At 47.3% G+C, this 23540-nt stretch overlaps 1 protein-coding gene across 27 annotated transcripts in view; it reads right to left on the reverse strand.

The window, feature by feature from the left end:
* The window catches only part of TCF7L2 (transcription factor 7 like 2), a 200085-nt gene that overhangs the window by 122772 nt on the left and 53773 nt on the right, over nucleotides 1-23540 (reverse strand). The gene's annotated exons all lie outside the window — the stretch shown is intronic.

A 23540-nucleotide genomic window follows, 5' to 3' on the forward strand; every position in this document is an offset into this window, starting at 1 on the left:
CCACAGAGAGAAAAATAAAGGTATATGCCAAATGGGTCCTTCTCTACCCTTCTCCGAGGTAGAAAATGAACACGTGGCACAAGAGCAAGAGAGCTACTTCTGTCCAAAGTGATACCTCAGCTTTCAGAGAACAATCAACTGATCCAGCTGCTCATCGTGCAGATCGGGGAAACTGAGGGAAGGCGGCCTGTCCGGTCACAGAGATATTTAGCACGTGTAAAAGCAACTCCCAGATTTTGACTTTTGTTGGTGACGTTACACCAGTTTCAGTTCACAACCAAACAAAACTTAGACACGATGCTAAGATTTTAACAAGGACATCAACACTAGCCTTTGTACCTCCAAAGGCCAATTGATGAAGGCACCATCTTGATCTTGCTAGCCGCTAGTTTTATTACTAATTCTACAGAAAACTTACTTGAGGAACATGGATTAAAGCTTGCCTCATGCACAGCCTTCTTGTGAAGCATCATGGAAAGACAAAGATGTGTTCCTTCAGAGAACCTAGGCACACGTGAGGGGGCCAATTCACCACAGGTAAGTCAAGACAGAATGTGGTGAAGCTCTGACAGAGACTCAGGGCACGTGCCCAGGGAAGGCCTGGAGAGAAGGTGGCATTTCTGAGAAAAGAGACTGAGGAAGGCTGTACAGAGTAGGTCTTGTCAAGTCAGAAGGATTCAGACAGAAAGAAAAAGGATGGCAAAGGGCAGTCCAGAAAGAAAGAAGGGTTTGCTCCACCCCCAAATGAAATGAAGAGCTAAAACCATCCACAAGCTTTTTTCCATGGGATCCTCCAAGACACGACTGTTCCGGCAAATTAAAACCAAACTCAGTGATACCTAAAGCTGGAAGACCTGACCCACGAGCTGCCTGCCAAACTGCACGGTTGTTTTCCCAACCTAGATCTAGACGGGGTTGGAGCAACTTCCGCCACTTCAGAACTTTTACCTAGAAGCCTCCTGTGGGGAAGAAACCTGGTTACGAGTTCTGGTAACTCACCACAAGACCTTCCAATTTCTCATCTCTAAACTGAAGGAGTTGACCTAGCTGTGAAGGGGATGGGTGAGGGGCACCAAGGGACTTGTAGGATTATGGGACCCCAGACAGGAAATGTCAGCAGGCACCCCCCAGTGATCCTTTTAATCAAACCATTTCCAAATATTTGTCCGGAAGCAACATGATCCCAAATTAAGAGACACTGAAGTAAATGTTTCCATGGTCTCCCTCAGCCCTATAACCCGAGCCAGCGGGCTATGGGGGTCTAGTCTACCCTGCCTCGCCCTTACTTCTTCCCATTCTCACTCGCCACGTAAATACATGGGCCTCACTGGTCAAAACCACTCAAGAGGGTCATTTCCTTGAGGCCAACCAAAAGGGACACCCGCCAACACTCACCTCTTCATCCCATGAAAACCTGTGAAGAAACATGCCAAGCTGAGTTGCCACACACCTACGCCTCCCTCTGCCCTCAGTGGTGAGGGTTAGATGCATGGACAAGTTTTTGTCTTTGGCCATCTACAAAACTGATTTGATCGTCTCTAAATACCAGCTCCCCAGAATGAGGAGATTCAGGCTTTGTTGAAGGTGACAGGCCTGCCCTGAGGACCCCCACCCAAAAATGATCATACCCATAATGCAATATTAATGCGGAGACTTATGATTCTTACTTTACATAAAAGCTTCATTGTGTGCCATAGCCCATCTCCGCAGGCTACCTGCACCACATATTTTTATGAGCCTACATTTCAGCACTCCAAGCCTACAATACACATAATTTTCAATTATGTTAGGGCAGCCCAGGATCACTGCCTATATAACATTACTGGTTGGAGGAAATGAGACTCGGCCCTGCTGCCCAGAGAGAGCTAACCAAATCCAGATGGCGGGGAAGACGGCCCCCGCCCGGCCGACTCGCAGCGACCCCGCAGTGACAGCCTCAACCTCTCTGTCCCACTGCAACTCGATCCCACAGAACCGCTGGGTCCCCGCAAATCTGTGCCCGTCCCTTGGGCCTTGACTGGCACTCAAGCTGATGAGGTTCCTTTTGGGGAAAGAAGTATTAGGCCAGGATTTTTTAAAGGAAGTTATTAACCTCCTGCAAAAGTGATGGGTTTCCCAGGTTCCTTCATCTTCTACAATTGGTCCTTATTAATAGGGAAAATAAATAAATAAAGGGAAGAAAAAGGAAATTAGGTACTATTATAGCCCAGAGGAAAATCTTTTCCTTCCTGGAGACATTTAGCAGCAGGAAATTCTCTTCTGTGGGGTCCTAAAGGAAGACCTGAAGGAGGGGGCATCTCAGATTTATGAAAGGGCTGGATCGCCACGCCACATTTTCCCAACAGTTCAACTTCAGTTTTATATCCTTTTGGGGAAGGGAAAAAAAAAAGTTCCCACCATCCCACTATAAAAGCAACACTGGGCTCCAGGCTCCCTTCCTTTTAGGCTGCTCAACGTGGAAATTATGAATTGCCTACAAAAACATTAAACTTTTCAACAAACTGCAATCAAATGGGGCTGTGGGAATTCCTGCATTGAAAACTGTTGAAATGGAGTCTATTCAACTTTCATTTGTAAAAATAAATAAATAAGTAAATAGGGTCATCTTGGCTTAAGCATTTCATCCTTTGTTTCATAATAATGTTCTGCTCAAGGACCACTAGGGTTCCCCCCGCCCCAGTCATATTTTATGACATATCTCAGGAAGCTTAAGTTAAGCTTTGGACCTGTGGGCAAAGTCTTCAATATACACACCACCAATGGCCTGAAATGAATTGAGGTGGTTTAAAGGCCTGCTGAATTGTCAGCAAAAAAGAAGAAGGTATGTAGCTCTAATTTCTCCTACTCCACCTTCCCCAATAAAAAAGGAAAAGGAAAGGCAAATAGGGAGGATCTTCCAAGTGAGAAGCCCCCTCCAAGATCTATGTTCCTGGTGACCAGTAGGTACTCAAGTGGGCCTGACAGGACCTGCTCCCCCAAAGGCATCCCCATCTCCATGAGTCCCATTTCCGTGACAAGGATGGCGAGGAGGGGCTGCTGGGAGGTCTTTGTACAAATGTATTATCTAAACACACAGGACAACTCAAAGAACAACAACGATGATGGTAATGAAGTTGCCGGGAAACCCCACATCCTTGATACAACACCAAGGCAGCTTCCCGGTACCTGCTTTCATTCACTCCCTTCCGTAGATGGACGGGCACATGGAGACCACCCCCTTATTTGTTCAGAGCAGGGTTGGCAAACTTTTTCTGTAAAGAGCCTGATAGTAAATAATCTTAAGCTTTGTAGCCCACACCATCTCTCTCCCAACTATTCAACTCTGCTGTTCTAACACAAAAGCCACCACAGGTAATACACATATGCATTGTGTCATGGCTGTGTTCCAAAAACTTTATTTACAGATGCTGAGATGTGAACGTCCTATGATTTTCCTGGGTCAGGAAATATGTATTCCCCTCTTGATTTTTTTAACCATTTAAAAATAATGAAGGGGCTTCCCTGGTGGCGCAGTGGTTGGGAGTCCGCCTGCCAATGTGGGGTACGTGGGTTCGAGCCCTGGTCCGGGAAGATCCCACATGCCGCAGAGCAACTAAGCCCATGCGCCACAACTACTGAGCCTGCGCTCTAGAGCCCGCGAGCCACAACTACTGAGCTGCGTGCCACAACTACTGAAGCCCGTGTGCCTAGAGCCTGTGCTCTGCAACAAGAGAAGCCACCGCAGTGAGAAGCCCTCACACTGCAATGAAGAGTAGCCCCTGCTCACCACGGCTGGAAGGGGCCCATGCGCAGTGGTGAAGACCCAGTGCAGCCACAAATAAATAAATAAATTTATTTTAAAATAATAATAATAATGAAAACTGTTCTCAGCTCACAGGCTGTACAAAAACTGGTGGCAGGCGGGACAGCTTTGACCCGTGGGCCACAATTTGCCATCCCTGGCTTAGGGACTGAATGTGTAGACACCTGAATCATGTCAGACAGAACCCATTCCTTCACTGGGTCTTAAATCCAGACAGCCACACACCATCACATAGAAGAGCATGTTCACTGGCCCAAAAGCAACCTTTTGGATGGAACTGTCATTGGCAGACTCAAGTTTGAGGGCAAAAGCTTGGAAAAGAATCTGAGCTCTCTGGCCGTGACTCCCAGTCACAAGGTCTAAACACTAGACCACAATCTCAACGGAAATAACCATCCCTTCTTCCAAAATGGAAGTTTGAAAATCCCTGAGCAATTCTGACTGGAAAAGGTTCGCATGTCCAAAAGTTCTCATCCACTTCCCAGGAGATACTAGCAACGCATCCCATGTCAGGGAGTCACCACAGAAGAGCATCAGGCAGGGGGCTTCCTGGTGGCGCAATGGTTAAAAATGCACCTGCCAATGTGGGGGACACGGGTTCGAGCCCTGGCCCAGGAAGATCCCACATGCCGCGGAGCAAATAAGCCCGTGCGCCACAACTACTGAGCCTGCGTGCCACAACTACTGAAGTCCGCGTGCCTAGAGCCCGTGCTCCGCAACGAGAGAAGCCACCGCAATGAGAAGCCCATGCGTTGCAACAAAGAGTAGCCCCCGCTCGCCGCAACTAGAGAAAGCCCGCACACAGCAGTGAAGACCCAACGCACCCAAAAATAAAAATAAATAAAATAAATAAATTTATTTTAAAAAAAGAAGAGCATGAGGCAGAAATTCCGCAGATCAGGGGTGACGTGCCCCGGATGCTTTGGGATCAACTTTCCAGGTTCAGAAGCTCCTCTCTTGCAGAACTCCTTCACACATCACATCGCTGGAATTAAGCCCACACTGTGCCAACCCTGTTTGCCACCAACAGATGGCATTAGCCCCCGGCTTGGGCAAAATGCAGGGTTCAGGGTGGGAAAAGGGGCACCGTGGGGCCTGAACAGACTGTTCAATGGAGATGAAACCAGTCTCTTCTGGAAAACAGCCCCGTAGAAAGCCTATCACCCAGAAAAGGGCTGATTTTTAAACTTTGAAGGCCTTGCTCCCCGCTTCCCAGCCTGATATGCATTCTTTACCTAAATACAAAAATGCCTACAACAAAACATCCTCTTCAATCCAAGCTATTTCTCAGTAGGGGTGCTTTTTCCTAGGAAAATCCATTTTACAAGAATTCAAATTAATTGGAAACTATCCTCATGGTAGATTTGGACCACAACGGCTTCCTAACTCACTAGTGCCAGAAAGCTGTACAAGTTGTGTTTCTTATAAAATGGAAAGTAAATACTCTGCCTAAACACCCCACACTGAGAGTACTGCCAGCCACGGCCTACCACGTCCAAATTCATTCATCCTTCCTCCCTTGCAATGTAACTTGCTCCCACCTTCCCCCCGGCAGGCTCATCACGGACCAGGCCAATTCTACTACGAAACTTTGCTCTGGAAGGGGTAAAACCATGCTTAAGTTCACATCACTGAACTTGACAAAAGAAAAGGCTACCAGAAGCCCCTCATCCTAAGAGGAAAATAGGAAAACTTAGTAAGTGACACAACAGGAAGCCAAATAATAACACTGATGGCACATACACACTTCTTCAGGAGCTCATATTATGAGGCTCACCCCTAATACACATCTACACACTTAGGTCTGTTAAAGAACAGGCTTGCTGTCACTTTCTAAACCTTTTTCATTTCTCAGAACTGCAAGATGGAAAATCCAGCCCATCTTCTATCAATAAATAATTTGCCCTGGAGATCAGGGACCCCCAATTTACCCAGCATGGTTGAAATATAAGAAGCTGTGATTAATTTAATACTCTAAAACATACAGAGACCAACAGGTTTCCAAAAGTTAGCAGTGATCACATATACCAAATAGCAGAAACTCCGTGAAACCATTTCAGAAGGCTCCAGAATCCTGCAGGATCATCAGGGGCCACAATTATAAAACTCGTTTGATCAATTTTCCTACAGATGCAGAGGGTACAGGAGATTAGGCTGCTTTGTCCTAGGTTAAAACATAGTCCAGTAATTTCTTCTTTTGAAAATCCACTGAGAACCTAAGACAGAGGTTCTGTTTAAAGAGGCATTATTTGCCTATGAAGCATGACTGCACAGAAGAAGAAAATTCAGGAACATGTGGTTTCAGGAACATGTGGTTTCTGCTGCTTGGGATTTAGCATAAGTGAGTATATACTCTAGTTACCTAGGAAAAGAAAACCAAAGACCTCAGAAGGCTGAACTTGGAGAAGGAAAAAGCTACAGAAAAAGTTCAGTAAGATGTTAAGATTGATTCTCTCTCACTCTCACTCTCACTCACTCTCTCTCTCTCTCTCCCTCCCTCCCTCCCTCCCTCAATGAAACCAACATAATAGGAACTTTGAAACGTTCCCCTTAAAGTCACTACCCCATTTCTCAACATAAAAAGAATATGGGGAAAAGGGCAAGGGGGCGGGGAGGGGGGAGGGAAGGGGCAATCAAGGCATCTGTGCAAAACAACAATTTAATAGCTTTTTTATCCTCTATCTCTATGGGTTGGTTGTTATAAGATTTTTTTTAATTGAAGTATAGTTGATTTACAATGTTGTGTTAGTTTCTGGTGTATAGCAAAGTGATTCTGTTATATGTGTGTGTGTGTATATATATATATATATATATATTCTTTTTCAGATTATTTTCCATTATAGGTCATTACAAGATATTGAGTATAGTTTTCCCTGTGCCATACAGTAGGTCCTTGTTGTTTATCTGTTTTGTACATAGTAATGCATATCTGTTAACCCCAAACTCCTCATTTATCCCTCGCCCTCCTTTCCCCTTTGATAACCATAAGTTTGTTTTCTCTGTCTGTGAGTCTATTTCTGTTTGGTAAATAAGTTCATTTGTATCATTTTTTTAGATTCCACATGTAAGTGATGTCATGCGCCATGTGTCTTTCTCTGTCTGACTCACTTCACTCACTGCGATCATCTCTAGGTTTGTAAGATTTTTAAATGAAACCCTTACAGTTAACCTTTTTGCTCTTCATCATAACAACTAAAGGGTCCTAATAGTATCACTTCACATTCAGAGAGTATTTACAGTTCATAACCACTTCCACAACAAGCCTACGAAGTAAACAGTCAGGCAGGTACAACCAACATTTGACAAGGAGGGCACTAGGGCCAGCTAGGCAGCCCCAGCCTGCCTGAGGTCCCGCGGTGCACAGGGCTCCAGGTCACCATCCTGACGTAATTTACAACTCCCCTCCACCTTCCTTGGGTTTCTTATCAACTAACTGTGAGGCATCCTCACCTGAACTCTAACCAGGGATCAGTGTCTCAAAGGGCACGGCTAAGGGAACGCCTCACAGTGTCCCCAAAGGGATCCTTTTCCAGCATCTACCATCTCTCTTCTCCCCCCACAGGTCACTGGGCAAACGTTCAACTATTTTCCTCCAAGGCCACCAGAAAATTATTTCTACCAGAGCTCCCGAGGACAGTAAGGTAGTAAGGGAGGAACAAAGCAACACAAGCAAATAACAAACAAAGAAACGAACAAAATCCAATAACCAAAACTTGGGACTCACTGTTTTCTTTACCTCACCAACTATTCAACACCCAGGTCCCTGAGATATTTTTGCATTCGCCAGGTCAGTGGTTTTGCAGGAAGGTTATGGGATAGCAGCTCATGAAAGCACAAGCTGTAAAGTTGGTCACTTGGCCCTTCCTCTCAAACCCGGATGGGGCCCCTTAGACTGGGGCAAGGCCTTCCTTCCACTCTCCAGACAAAGTCAATCTGAAAATTATGACTGACTGTGTGCTCCTGGGAGTAGCACATTGGGAGAAAGAGCCTGGAAACCATCTCTCCAGGCCCAGCTCTGCTGCTAGCCAGGTAATCACTTCGATTTCACTTCTTCACTGGGCAACCTCTTCCCCACTTTGGGCCTAAGTCTACAGTAGGAAATTGGGCACATGACCTCAAAAACCCCCTCTGCTCTAACACATGAATTCCTGCAGCATTTACAAAGCATACGCTCAGTGTCCAGTGGGGACTACATATTCTTAGGCCTAGAAAAGTCATCTAAGACCCAGCCAATAAGACAGCAAGCTAATGAGTGGTACAAGGACTAACACAAGAAAGATAAGAGAAACATCATGAAAAAAGATTTAGTTCCTGACCGTGACATGGTCCCAGGCTCCCAAACCACACTGGTTTGTTTAGAGAGAGACTTTTCGCCTGACCCACTGCACACCTGCTTAATCAAACTATCTGGGACAGGGCCCAGGGGTCTGTATTGTCTTTTTCCCAACTTGCCAGGTGACTCTGATGATCAGTCATTAGCATAAATGATCAGTGCTGGAGCAGCATCAATAAAGAGTCCCTTGAGTATATATGCAGATTCCACCTTCCTTTCTCAAAGGCTCTTTCAAACCTCTAAATTGATTGTCACATCCTTTTTTAAGTGGTCAATGCAGATAATCTCCAAACCCATTTTAAAAGAGGAGAAAGTGAGGCAGATAGAAATTAAGTGACTTAGCAGTTACTAGGGATTCTGAACCAGAATGTAGAGTTTTGGTATTTTCAGGCCAGAATTGAGTGGAATGGGCAATGGGTGTCCCCCAGAAGAGGGCAGAGAAGATGCACAGGAGGGGAAAGTGTGCAGCCACCACCCCTACACAGAGAGCCAGCAGGAAACCAGTAGAGACAGGGTGTCCCCCTGTCGTGACCAAAAGCACCCCCCACTCGCCATCTCACACTCTTCAGCCAGCTTCAAGATTGAGTTCCCCACAGAAAGGCTGTGGATTCCAAGAAATGTCAGCCCTGCTGTAAGCACCCAAGTCTCTGAGCCATGTCTAGTGGACATGAAGCCACTAGAAGAAAGGAGAGGAGCCCTGGTCCCCCCGTCTTGCTCAAGCAGGTCGCCTGGTCCCCAGCCTCCACGCAGGGCAGCCCCAGCTCGTTCCCCACGGCCCTCCAGACGGTGGCTGACAAACAATGAAGGCTCACATGCCAATGTAGGGACTTCACATTAAGAGACAAACCAGAGACAACCCAACTTTAGGCAGAGAAACATTTACAATCTTCTCATTTTCAAGTCAAACTTGCGGTCACCACATTTTTTCTTACTGCTTCTTATAAAAAGGCCCAGTACAGTCCAGTTAACTGGAATGTTTTGGTTACCACCTGCTCCCCTACAAGCATGCTGAGGTGGATGCACGCACCTCAAGACCAGGAGAAGAAGTTGGAATCCGTGGAGCGGCTCAGGGTCCAAGTGTGGGCATCAAGGGAGCTCAGAATACAGAGCACATTGAGATAAGGGCACACCAAGTCTCAGATGATGGATGGATAAACAAAATGTGGTGTAGCCATGCAACGGAATACTTACTACCTGGCAATAAAAACGAATGAATACTGCAACGTGGCTGACCCTTGAAAATACGCTAACTTAAAGAAGGCAGACAAAAAAGGTCACATATGGTATGATTCCTTCTATATGAAATATCCAGAGTAGGCAAACCCATAGGGACAGAGAGTAAATTAGTGATTGGCAGGCAGTAGAGGGATGGAGGATTAGGGGTGACCACTAGTGGGTACAGAGTTTCTTTTTGGGGTGATGAGAATGTCCTGGAAATAGTGATGATGTTTGCACAGCCTTATGAATATACTAAAAACCCACTGAATTGTATACTTTAAATGAGTAAGTTTTACGGTATGTGAATTAGATGTTTTTTAAATGAATTACAAAAAAAAAAGTCACTTGATGGTTTTCACACTCATTTCAGAGACAAGTGGGGTAGGAGAGAACAGACACGTATACACAGACCCCACCCATAATGCCTAAGGAGGAAGCAAAAAACAGGTGAACCTCTTCTTTTTCTAAACAAAGCAAACCCTCCGAAGTTTCTTGGGAAACAATTTCCAAATGTGATTTTGGCTGGTGTTGGATCTTGGGGAAGGAATGTTACCATGGCAGGTGAACAAGACTTCGTGAGAAACGTAAAGAGCATGGGATACCCTGGATTAGAAGTGCCGGTGAAGAGCATGGGACTGAGGAAGAGAAGTGTGTGCTAACTGTTTCAAGGCCCGTGGCTAAAAAACAAATACAGCAGAGCAGGTGAGTCAACAGACCCACAGGGAGTTCAGAGACCTGAACGCTACAGTCCATCCTCCACTGTCCTGGGACCTCGGGCAGGTCAGGGTGGCTCTGCACCTCAGTTTCTCCATCCAAGAAATGGGCATGGAATTGCTCATCTAAAATCTCCTGACCGACCTCTCCACCATCCTTCCGAACTCAAAGGATAAATGGTATAAATGAAGTAAGGGAAAAGAATTACATAAGATTCAAGAGACTTAAGATTTGCTATTTTTTCCTCCAACTGCACCGAGGATTTCAAAGCCAGAAGAGTTACAGGTCTACCGGGTAAACTGTTAGAGACGTGGCCAATCAGATGACCTTTGAGAGGTACGAAGCCAGAGGGTAACAGGGTCCTGACGACCCGGAAGGGTTATTTTTTATTTATTTTTTTTTTTAGATGTTGGGGGTAGGAGTTTATTAATTTATTTTATTTATTTTTGCTCTGTTGGGTCTTCGTTTCTGTGCGAGGGCTTTCTCTAGTTGTGGCAAGCGGGGGCCACTCTTCATCGCGGTGCGCGGGCCTCTCACTATCGTGGCCTCTCTTGTTGCGGAGCACAGGCTCCAGACGCACAGGCTCAGTAGTGTGGCTCACGGGCCTAGTTGCTCCACGGCATGTGGGATCCTCCCAGACCAGGGCTCGAACCCGTGTCCCCTGCATTAGCAGGCAGATTCTCAACCACTGCGCCACCAGGGAAGCCCCGGAAGGGTTATTTTAAATGCATGCATGATCCGATCTCAGCAGGTATTAAAATCAAGAACGCTAAAAAATTCCTTCCTTTCTCCACGGCCGGCAGCTCTCGAGACTTGGATTTTTCTGATATGGGGCCTCCTCCCTATTGTGTATTTCTTCCCCCATTCCATGACAACGAGAGACAGCGGCAGTCTCGGCAACCAACAAGCAACCAATGAACGTGCTTTAGTCAAGTTCACGTAGGAAGCAAATGCAAGACAGACCTCAGCTCCGGTCCTCAAACTCCAACTGAAACCGTGAAGCAGGCTGCGTTTCTTTTTTATTTTTTTTCCCCCTCCTGTCACATCTGAAAGAGGTCAGGGGCTCCAGCAAGGTCTCCCTGTCCGAATTTTTATTGTCCGATTCTAGCTGTGACAAGCATGTGGAGACGCTTCGTAACGTGACACCCAGGAAGCCGAAAGGTCAAGCAGCGGTGCTGGTTCATTTTGCTTGGGGAGGAACAAACCCCCGAGCCAGGGGGAAGATTTAGTGAGGCTGACCTTCTGGAGGCCCCCCGACCCCCCTGCACACAAGTCTTGCTGCCTCAGCCAGAAGCGGCCTGCCACTCAAGTATCATCTTGCTGTAACAAATTACTCCTAACCCAGGATTATGGCTCTTTCCAAATCCCTCCTAGAGAGCAAGGAAATAAACATTCTCTCCCAGGACTCAGCCCCAGTTGTTTCTCCTGTTGGTAATCCTCGTCTCTATTTGCTGCTCCTACAAGCCCTCGTCTGGGAGGTCTTCGAGACCATTCCGGCCCACTCTCCTTTCAGACATGGGCTGAATGTCTCAATTGTCCATTAAGCACAGTAAAAGATGAAGGCAGGCTTTCTGTCCGGAGGAGCCTCACACAATAGTTCCCTTTGCCCACACACTTCTCGTCCGCCAGCGGACTCCACTGGCCTAATCCCAGTCACTCAAGGAAGTCCACACCCCACATTCCTTCCTCACGTTCCAGAGGGACGAGTGAGGGAGGACAGGTCGCCATCAAGCCGCTGTGCTCCAACTCCACAGCACTGCCCCCATGGGAGAAAATACCACTGGGGGGTAGGATCAATTGGGGGCGGGGGGAGAAAGATCTAGAAAGAAGAGGCAAGACAGCAGGCTGCAGGCAGGAGGAACTGCCTCTGACCCCAGCCTGTGGTTTCCTCTAATAAACTACCAGGAGATATTTCGAGCACAATCACCTCGTTTGGGGAAGGAAATACAGTTCTGTCCCCTTCCAAAGACTCCTGTGAGATACTGGGATACTCTGGGCACTTGAGACAGAGAGGGCTCTTTTGTGTTTTTAATTGTACACAGCGAGAGACCAGAATATGCCAGGAAGCAAAGGGCAGAGCAATGGATGTTACAATCAAAGTGGGTGATTTGAAGAGATAGGGATCTCACGGTTATTTTACAGAGACTTTCTCCCTGGAGAGAGAGATCGGTTGACAGCGTACTCTCTGACACACTACGGGCTGGGAGAGAAACTTTCCAAAATAACCCAAAGGCACTGAAGAGACAGAAATACTCCCATCAAAAATCCAGACAACAGAGAAAGACAAATAAAATATCGTATCACTTCTATGTGGAATCTTAAAAAAAGGATACAGATGAACTTATTTACAAAACAGAAACAGCCCCACAGACTTGAAAACAAACTTAGGGTTACCAGAGGGGAAAGGGGGAGGGAGGGATAAATTAGGAGTCTGGGATTAACATATACATACTACTCTATATAAAATAGATCATCAACAAGGACCTACTGTACAGCACACGGAACTCTACTCAATAATCTGTAATAACCTATTTGGGAAAAGAATCTGAAAAAGAATGGATGTACATATATGCATAACTGAATCACTTTGCTGTACACCTGAAACTAACACAACATTGTAAATCAACTATACTCTAGTATAAAATAAAAATTAAATTTAAAAATATCCAGACAAGTCAAATTCCTGTTTCAAAAAAAAAAAAGGAATGCCAGGTAAAGAAACGGAGTTAGGTAACACAACTCATTCTGAATTGAGCGCCACATTCACCCTCCCATGTGTAAGCCCAAGCTGACCACCTCCCCTTGCTCAACAGGGCCACTGTGCCTCTCTAAACCAACTTGTTCTCTGCTTTTGTGGTTTTAGGCTTTAAAAGAACTTGGCTGGGGAAGGAGCAGTAACGATCTAAGCTACCACTTAGCTCATTAGTATGTCATCTGGACAGGCAAAATCAATTCCAACAGCATCAACTTTGGTTATTCCCTCCCCCAAAGGTCTGCACTATTAATAGCAAGAAAGTTTCCCAGGCTTCAGTTTATTTGCAATCCCAACCAGCCCTGACCACGGAATCTGGCCATCTCCACTTCGAGAGCTCCCAGAAATCTGAGAGAAGGAACTTCAGGTCTCGGTCTTTTGACAGCAGCAAAGATGCAGGAGGCAGGCTGAACTTAAAGATTTCAGGTCAAAGAGGGCTTGATCCCCAGAAGGGGCTGGCTACCTCTACCCATCTAACCAGCTCCTGTGCTCGCTCTTCCAGCCTGAGCTAACCCTGAGAACAGAGGTCACCACCTTATCTCCCCACTGTGGAGTCAGCTGACAGAAGCTTCTAGAAGAAGCAGCTTGGTTCAAAATAAACTTAAGGGCTTCCCTGGTGGCACAGTGGTTAAGAATCCGCCTGCTAATGCAGGGGACATGGGTTCGAGCCCTGGTCCGGGAAGATCCCACATGCTGCGGGGCAACTAAGCCCCGTGCGCCACAACTACTGAGCCTGCGCTCTAGAGCGCGCAAGCCACAACTACTAAGCCCGCGTGCTACAACTACTGAAGCCCGTGCGCCTAGAGCCCGTGCTCCGCAACAAAGAGTAGCCCCTGCTCCCGGCAACTAGAGAGAGCCCATGTGCAGCAACGAAGACCCAACGCAGCCAAAAATATTAATTAATTAATTAATTAATTAATTAAAAATAAATGAATAAATTTAAAACCTCACTAATTCAGACCAGCAGAATGTTAAGAGCACAGGCCCAGGAGCTGGAATGCCTGGGTTCAAATCCAGGATCTGCGGCTTAGTACTTCTAGGGCCTTGGACAAATGGCTTCTTCACCTCTCTATGCCTCCTGACCCTTGCCTGCAAAGTGAAGACACTAACAGTACCTCCCTCTTAGGACGGGTATGAGCGATTGGTCGTGCACCACTACAGCTACACCCATTTGATGTACGAGATAGAAGGCCAATGGGGTTCATGCCCATGAAGCACGCAATCTCACTGCAGGGAGTAAAGAAGGAGAAAAGAGAAGCGTGCGCTTCGTGTAATAAATGCAGGAAGTCAGCAGACAGAGAGGCTGGTCGAGTTGGGTGCCTGATGAACAGACCCACTGATAATGGCACGCCATTACGTCCACACGCAAAAGGGAAAGTAAGAAATGGTTCACTCGAAGTATTTAAAACATATCCCTCTTCCTGTCTTTACGTACCCTGGCGAAGGGCTTTGCCTTGAGCGTTCAACCCCAGCTGTCTAAATTTCCCCATGCCCCAAGGAGGGCAAGCCAAGTTCATGAGGTCCGGCTCAGTCTCTGTTCAAGTACAGGTGACTAACCAGTCGTTCCATCTGAAAGGCCTTTCTGGAGTCCGCCCAACTGGCTCTGCAGGCACGGGGCGGGGGAGGAGGGCACACAGCGAATCACACGCTGCCACAAGTGGCGAGGAAAACACTAATCCAGCAAACTCTCTTGAATGACAGTTCACTCTACGCCTTGAATGCCCAAGTGCCCCGGAGCCTTGTTCTTGCTTCCCCGAAGTCCCCTTGCTCCCTTTCCTTTGGACCACTGAGCTCCCACTGGATTAATCAAATCTACTACTATGAGGACCTAAAGCAGCAAAACAGGGGTCATGGGGCTTGCATGCGCTCAGACCAAGTTCCCAGATCACATGCAGAGGCAGCTCAGACCAGGGTTCAAACCCCAGCTCCGTAACTCTGACCACTCACCAAAGTATGTATTGAGTGCCTAATACGTGCCAAGTGTTGACACTCAAAGAAATCGAGTTCTTTAAGAGAAGATACCAAAGCAAACCATCTAAAAGTAGGGGGAGCTTGGGCAAATGATTTCACTTCTCTGAGCGTTCGTTTTCTCATCTGTAAAATGGGAATATACACAAAAGCCATCTCAGAGTTCTCGTAAGGATCAGATGCTTGCCACGGTGCCTGGCATATGGTGCCTGCTTAGTAAATGCTATTATGTTATTAGCTAGCTATGATATTGTTATTAACATAATCAGTATCAGCGGAATAAAATGCCTGGAGCTATTGCACAATTCTAAACCATCAAAAAAAGTTAATCCCCAGGTATCATCTCATGCTTAAAGGGAAAGGAACACTTTAGCCTGAAGTAAAGCAAAGTGACCAAAAACATCCCTAGTGAACCAGCCTCGCCTCTCCAGATTACTCCCGCCCCATGCACCAGTACATTCATTCCCAGCCTTCTGGTCAAGTGGAATTTTCCTCTGTTACTGTGTCTGGTCTCCTTCATGTCTGGTCTCCAACTAGGTACATCAAAGCTCAGCTGCAGGCCTCGTGTTCTAAGCCACTGCATCTCTTCCCTCCAATTGGCCCTCAAACTTAAAGAGATTTCCTAAATGTCTGCAACCCTAACAGAATTCTGATTCTTCCCTTTCACGCTCTGCAAACAGCAGACACACAAGGCACGAGTTGGCCCACAGAACAGGGGGTTGCAATGCACTAGGTCAGACTCAGCAGCAGCTGCTCCAGGGCTACCAAGAAACCACACGAACTCATCATCCAAGAGGTTTTATAATGTGCATACAAAAGAAAAATGGCAAAGAAAAAAAAAATCTCAAAAAAAAAAAAAAAAAAAAAAAAAACCTACAGCTTTTCTCCCTGGCCATGTCTTGACTTTTTTTTCTCCTCTTTCTTCAGAGATGTCAATAAGATTTAAAGCCTCACCTGTTAAAAACATTGCCTAAAAGGGGGCAGACAGTGGGGAAAGGGAAATTCGAAGACCTCCCTGGTGCCCCTGGCCCGCCACCGTCAGGCAGAAAAACAAGAATCAGCCATTGGCACCCTGGTTCAGTCCAAAGACCAGTGTGGGTTTCCTCCTGCACTGAGCATGTACTCCGAGAATGGGCGGAGCAAACGTCCAGGCTGTAAACAAGCCAAGTGAGATATGAAAATGCCCAGAACAAACACAGGTGGGTTGTCAAGTTTTAGGTGTAGTTTATAAACAGTGGGAAGTCGGACCAATTCTAGTGCTGGAATCCGAGACCACCACCCAGTTCCTTAGAGACTTCAGGCAGGGCACCTCAGTTTCTTTGTCTATATAATGGGAGCTACAACAGCTCTTTCAAATCAGAGATGCTGCCAAATCAAGACTCCAGGTAGTGAAACCCAGCACATGGTAAGTGCTCAAGAAATAAATGCCAGCTCCATGACCACAGTTATTGTTATTAAGTTGACATTTGTCACATTTGGGGATTTCAGCAATCACGTCAGGAATGCTTTCTTCGTTGTTGTTATTATCCAACACTACAGTTTGTCATCAGAAATTTATTTTCTAGGAGGTAGAAATAAAAAGGGAAGCTGTGTGGTTGGAAAAACGAAAAGACAACAATAAGCAGTAGAAGTCCTCTAATATTTGCGTTCTTCCTACAGGAAATGCCCTCTGCTAAGTCCTTTACCCATTTTTCAGATAAGTTTTCAGGAAACCGAGCTGGGAGAGCGTAGGCAACCAGCCCAAGGTCACAGGATTTGGAAGTGAGGGTTATGAGGGCAGAAAACATGTGTGTCTCCCTGTGCCCCTGTGTCAAGTGTGAACGGTCTCTTTAAGCCTCATTTAACATTCGACAAATACTTATTGATGCAGGAGCCGGGCATTATACTGGGTGCTAGAGACAGAAGAGAAAGATCTGCAGGGCCTAAGAGTCAGGTGACGTGGGTGTCAAGTCCCAGTTCTCACCCAACTTGACATGTGACAGCGAGCAGAGATTTCAGCTCCCCCGACCCCCAGTTACTGTAAAATAATTTCCCCTCATCCACCTCCCTCACAGGGTGGATGCAAAGATTCCCCTAAACCGTGATGGAGCTGCTTGGCAGCTTCTAGCAGAGCTTCAGGATTCAATCAGGATTGGTTCCCTTCCTTCTATCCCCACAACCCTGCCCGTCTCCCCAAACAAGCCCTGGTTAGTGTATCTATAAACTAAAGATAATAGTAAGGTATCTGAAAAGCACTTAGACTGTAAGATAGAATATCAGATATTATAAACACACAAGTTATTATTATTAGAGGAATGCACCAGCCTCTGCATCCAGTTGCCTCACTGCCACCGGGAACTTGCTACTGGTACAGTCTCAGCAAAGCACCCTCCTATCAGGTAAAGCCAACGCAGTATCCGGCCCTGGAGGGGAAAGGGGGAGGGGAGAGGGAGGGGAGAGGGCAAGAGGGAGCTGAGCTGTACAGGATGCTTGTACTTCCAGGCAGGAAAGAGGAGCGCGAAGCACTAGTACCAGACTGGATCCACACGCAGCGAGGGGGTAAAGGTAGGGGGCGGCAGTTCTGCCGGCTTCCATGAGGACACCCCCTACCTTCTTTTCAGCTGGTCCCCCATCAGCATGGCAGCCACTACATCTCTCTCTCAAGGCCTGTATCAATCAAAACAGCATGCCAGGCCCCTACAGTATAGGCCAGGCACGTTCTGGGTGACTGGGACCCTCAGGTGAGAGTTAAGGTGGCATCGCTGCCCCCCAACCTCATTATCTTCAGGGCCAGAAGATTCATTTGTTAAACGAACACAATACACATAATTAACTTCTATAAAACTCACCTAGGGCCACAGCACTTCCCAATATTTTAAGAGGCATCCATCCACTCACCACCTATTACTCCTGCTTTTAAAGAAGGGCAAAGGTGACATTTCAGCCTGTCGCTAGCTAGCTCGAAGGTTACAACAAAGAAACCAACAGAGCGCTTCTGGGTTGTCAAGTCTTTAACATAACGTCAACCTGCCTCCCCCCGACGCTGTCCACGGTGATCCACAGGGAAACTGGCATACAAATAAGGCAGGGGTCTACTTTTCGTTAAGGGGCAGGTGTCAAGCCTGGCTGAAACCCACATGAAAAAACGCTGGCTGGGGGCTTCCCTGGTGGCGCAGTGGTTGGAGAGTCGGCCTGCCGATGCAGGGGACATGGGTTCGTGCCCTGGTCTGGGAGGATCCCACATGCCGCGGAGCGGCTGGGCCCGTGAACCATGGCCGCTGAGCCTGTGCGTCGCCGGAGCCTGTTTTCCGCAGCGGGAGAGGCCCGCGTACTGCAAAAAAAAAAAAAAAAAAAAAAAAAAAAAAAAAAAAACGCTGGCTGTCCGTGTGACCACGTGCACGCCTGAAAAATCAATATATCCGAAACACTCGTCTATGTACCACTTTGAAAAAGAAAAATCAACCACCTGTAGTAATGCTTTTTCTCCAAGTAGCAGGATTACAGACCATTCTTTCTTGTTGCTTTATGTTTTCTAACATATCATTTTACTCCTAAAGAAAAAACTTTAAAGAAAATATATTTTCCAGTAAACTAGCAGAGAGCCGTAACTTATTATGTAGGACATAAAAGGTGAAAGGGACCACCATATTTGGTGACATTTAAACTGGTTATGTTTGCTAGGGTTGAGCCACTGCACACTTCTCCAAATGGACTCAAGGGCCTCTGAAACCACCAGTGGGCCCATCCAATAAACCAGAGACACAATCAGACATGGCTTCCCCTGGACCCTCCTGCGGACTTCTTCAAAGGTGCTTTGGTCACAGAGAGAACCCCATTCTGGGTTTCACCCGCTCTGTTCCACTGGCCCCAGAAGCCCACTCTCGCTCCTGTGTCGCATCTGGACGCGGCCCAGATTTCCACCATCACGCCCATAATAACTTTACTCCACTTCCTCGTTCTCATGGCTGCCTTCCCAAGGTCACGTCCTCCTCACCTCTCTCTCCAGCTCCTAGCACTGCAGCTGGCGAATGCTAGGTGCTCAGGAAGTGTGCACTGAAAGAAACAGACGCCTGGCTGTCCACCCCAGCAAGGCTCTCACAAAGGACTTGGGATAAAGCCTGCCGGGGTGGCTGAGTCTCTGGCCAGCCACCTTCCACCCATTCTCAATACCAACACATTGAGGACCTCGAGAAGACGCTCATCCCAGCCTTCCTAAAGCCTAAAGGACAGAAAGAATGCAGCAGAGGATAACAGGGCAACATACCCTAGAGAGGGAATTTAATCTCCTCCCACATCTTGAGAGAGGCTAATCTTTACTGAGCACCTGCTATGTGCCAGGCACTGGTCAAACGCTTTCCATAGGTCATGGAATCTTCACAACCACTAATGTAATGATGTAAATGTATTTGTTTCCTCAGCAGCGATGGGAGACAGCCTGGGGGGGATGAATTAAATTACTCAGTGCCTCTTAGAGACCAGCAGTTGCTACATCACCCAGCGCTGGGCCTGTTCCAGAATTATGTGCCGATGGCTGCAATGCCACCTTACTCAGCTCTCTCCAGTCCTCTTTGCAAAAATTCTGGTTTGTAAAGAAGATGCATTTTCAAAGACTAAAGGTCTACACTGAACCTCTCTGGACCTCAATTTTCTCATTTGTAAAATGAACATAAACATACTATGTTTGCAAAGCTGCTGTGAAAAGTAAATGAGACACAATTAATAGGCCCAGCAGGGGATTTAATAACAATTTGGTTCCTCTTGTCATTCTTCTGAAAAATAAGGTGACCAGGACAGGAATGCCTGACTCCTCCAATAACTAGAGGCTTTCTTAGGCGATGCTGCAAGGTGCATGCCCACCAAGCAGGAGGGCACTGGGTGGAAGGGAGAAAGTCCCCAGTAACCAGAGAGGGTGTCTCTAGGTGGCCAGCCCTCCCCTCGGCTCAAATGCAAAGGGTCACATCCACCCCCATCCCCACCCCTCGCTCCCAGCCAGGCTCAGACCAAGAGCAGCAGGGTTCCCCCAAGAATTCCCATTTAACGGTGTCTCCGTCGCTAAAGTACAAGTGGCAATGGAAACGGTGTGCGCAGCTGAAAAGCGCACCTGAGGAGGGACCAAAAAGAAGGAGGCTTAGTTCTCCATCGCTGGTCAATTTCTCCGTTTCCTCAGGGGTAAGATGGGACACCGCCCGCTTCCACCCACTGCATGGGTCCTTCATTCGAGCAGCCGTGCCCAGCTCATGGAGAAAATCATTCAGAAAACCCTCAGGTCCTGCCCCAGATGTTACTCCGAATCCCTCATAGTTTAGGAAAGTCTTATAAACTAAATCCACGGCTCCTACAAGCAATTGTTCAGGTATAGAAAACATGTACCAATTTTTGGCTTCACTACAAACTAGGATATGAGTATTACTGGCTGCTCCGTGTTAAGAGGAGACTAAGAGTGGAAGGAAATATGCTGGGGGTGAGGATGTTGCTGGTACAAGAATCCGCAGCCCTGCTAGCCGGGGGCTCTTTGCAAACTGGAGATAAGCCTCAAGAAGTGGTCAGTCCTCCGGGTTTCTGAGCCTCGGGGCAAAGAGACACCATCTAGTTTACAGAACACCACGCAGCAGAAGCTGCCGGGGGCTCACGCGGTGCTCCTGTCTCGGAAGATGTCAGGATCTGGGGGCAGCAAGGCTATTTATTAATGACTAGCTAAGGTTTTTTTTTCCTTTGGGCGGTGGGGGTGTGTGTGTGGTGGGGGGGTACCAATCATTCTGCTGATAAGCAGAAGGTCAACCAAATCTCTCATTTCCAAAAGGACTGGCCCAAGGATTTTCTTTCCTCCCCCCCCTCCCCAGCCCCCTCCCAGTTCCATCTCCCCCACCAAGCCGGGCAGCTGATAAATTCAATTCCAGCCTAAGAAAGAAAGGGGAAAGAGTCAGAGAGCTCCCCTTGGGGTGCCGTGCTCTGCCCGGAGCTGCGGGGTACCTGCCTTAGCATGCCAAAATGTTATGAAGAAATGAAATGCTGATACACACATACTTGAGGCCAATATAAATCAATCTGGAACCTTCTACCACAGCAAAAGATCATTCTCAGTCCAGACTCTCTTGACACAAGTACCTCTGGGTCCCCAGGAAGCAGATTCCTTAGCATGAATACCATTGAATCAAGCGAAATTGAAATTAAAAACACAATACACGGAGCATAGGCAAGGAGAACCAATGGCAAACCCCCGCCTCACCCCAGACCCCACAGGTATGGAAGCCCTGGTCACGCCCGGGCTGAGAGCCCCCTGCTCTGCACCCACTGTGCGCCCGTGTTTCTCCACCTCCCCTGGCCACAGTCTCGGACAGACGATGACTGCGTGCATGACTGAGTGTGATCCCTCACACTTTTCTTCAGTTTTCTTGGGCAGAAAAAGACAGCAGAACGGGCTTGGCTCAGGCAAGAGGCGTTGCCCATTCTGGTTCAGACTAATAATACATAATAATACTTTGTGCTTCTCTGGTGCCTTTCATCTGAGCATTTCAAAGTGCTCCGCAAACATTAACTAATTATTCCTCCAGAATCCTGCAGAGATGGCAGAGGAAAGGAACTGACGTAGCCTGGACTCACAAAGATTGCAGGATTTCTAAGGTCCAAAAAATTCCCAACTCGCCCCAGGACGATGGTGCCCTGACGATGGCAGAGGGGAGGTGGCAGTGGGGTAACGGGCAGAAGCCGCCCTGCAGCTTTCTCCCCAGCTCTAATCCACACTTCCTCAAGTGAGGCGAAGGTTACTGGCCACAGCCGTCTTTGATAATAACAGGGGTGACCATATAGTGCAACAGCCAAGCCAGGGCCCTTGTAAGAATAAGAGGGGGCTTAAAGCAGAAAGGTCCAAGGCCGAACAAGAGTCTCTGACCCTTGTGTGAAATCTTCTCATTTCAGGATCCAGGCTTAGCACAGGGCTTCCTGAATTCACGAACCAACATAATCAACAGAGCTCCAAGTGCCCAGCGTGTACTTCCATTCTAGAAGCATCACCGGGTCTTGAAACTACTAGACAGCCTTAATCTGGCTCCAGCGGGAGTGATACTCAAAATAGGTAACTACAAGCAGATGGCCCTTCCACAGGACCCACCACAGTCCTGAAGTCCCCTACCTATGCCCTTTACAGTTCCTGGATCATGAAGATTTGGGAGTGGAATGCAGAGCATGGCATATTTCAGGATTTTGACCTCCAGTGTTTCAGCCGGATGCTCACCAGAAACTAACATGTTCCCTAACCAACCAGCCCCACTACTCAGAGGCCAGGCTCCTCCAGAGGCTATGCCCTAAGTTCGTGCACCCCTGTTCTCACTTGCCAACTTTACTATTTTCTGCATCCATATCAAGTTCCAGCAAGAGGCTCATGGGTTACAGAGACAGCAGAATATACAGAAAGCCTCAGTCAGCACTTATTGGTTCTCACCAATCAGTTGAAACTGTTGAAAAATGTGAATTGCAGAGGAGCATTATTTGTAAGAAAAATGATTTGCTATCTTCAAACACTTAAAGTAACCCCAAAAGAAGCAAAGCAAATATTCCTTAGAGGAGATCCTTAAGGAAGCTGCAGAAATGGTTAGCCAGGCAAGGTGCTTGTACATAAATGACAAGGCTTCTAAAGGATCTGGGTGCAGCAAGTTAATCTGTCCTCTGCTAACTCATTACTCAATGCCCACTAAACCCTTTCATCACAGAGAGAAAAAGAAATTTCAGTTTGGGGTCCCAACCAAATTACGGGTAATTCAGAAGTCCCGGGTATCCTCCTTCCTAAAACGCTTCTGCTCTCGGAACCCCATCTTCCCACTAGTTCAGACCATCATAGCAGCACACTGCTGTACCCACAGCCCCCAGAACGGTACCTGGCCTGCTGCAGGCACTCAGCAGATATTGCAGACTTCATGAATAAAGTAAGAAAACAACTGCGGTCGATTGTTCTCACACCAATCTGTCCTCTCCATTCTATGAATGGAGCAGTCAGTCCCCCATTCAAATTCAGCAAGGACCATCCCACCCCCTACAGCAGCGCTTCTCAATCCTGCACCCTGCAGTCACTTGAATATCCTTCAAACATACCCATGTCTGGCTCCCATCCCCCCAGACATTCTGACCTAACTGGAATGGAGCATGACCTGGGCATTAGAATTTTAAAAGTTTCCCAGGTGATTCCGCCGTGCAGCAAAGTTTGAGAACCACTGCCAAGAAGCCTCATACTCAAGGCATGAAAGCAGCAGCAACTGCTAAGAGGTGGGAGAAATGCAGACTTTCAGGACCCGTCGTCCCAGGACTACAATACCAGAATCTGCATTTTAACCAGCACCCCAGAGGATTCATGTGCCCATGAGAATTTGAGGTCTCTCTAGCACATGGCATTCCAAGTCCTTCATGGTAGAGTCCCAGACAACCTTTCTAGACTCAGAACCATCCACCACCACCGATCTCTTAACTGCCCTTTGACACGGCATTGCAGCCACCCTGCCTTTCTGAGAACTCCATGACTCCGTGCCTTTGCTCATGTGGTTTCCTCCCCCTGGAATCTTCTAATCTCTATGTCAGAAAATTACTGCTCAAATGTCACGGCTTAAGCATGCAGATACCAAATGTTTTCCAGCCTACCGGAACCATCCCCCACCACACCCCCATGCCCCTAACCAGGGCAATGACGTGGACTCTGGAGTCAGATACACCTGGATTCAAAGCCTCCTTCCAGTGAAGACCAACTCAGTGACCTTGGTCAGGTGCTCAAACCTCTCTGAACTCCAGCT

Source organism: Mesoplodon densirostris, chromosome 1 (genome assembly GCF_025265405.1).
Source record: "Mesoplodon densirostris isolate mMesDen1 chromosome 1, mMesDen1 primary haplotype, whole genome shotgun sequence".
In the NCBI taxonomy this organism is placed as follows: Eukaryota; Metazoa; Chordata; class Mammalia; order Artiodactyla; family Ziphiidae; genus Mesoplodon; species Mesoplodon densirostris.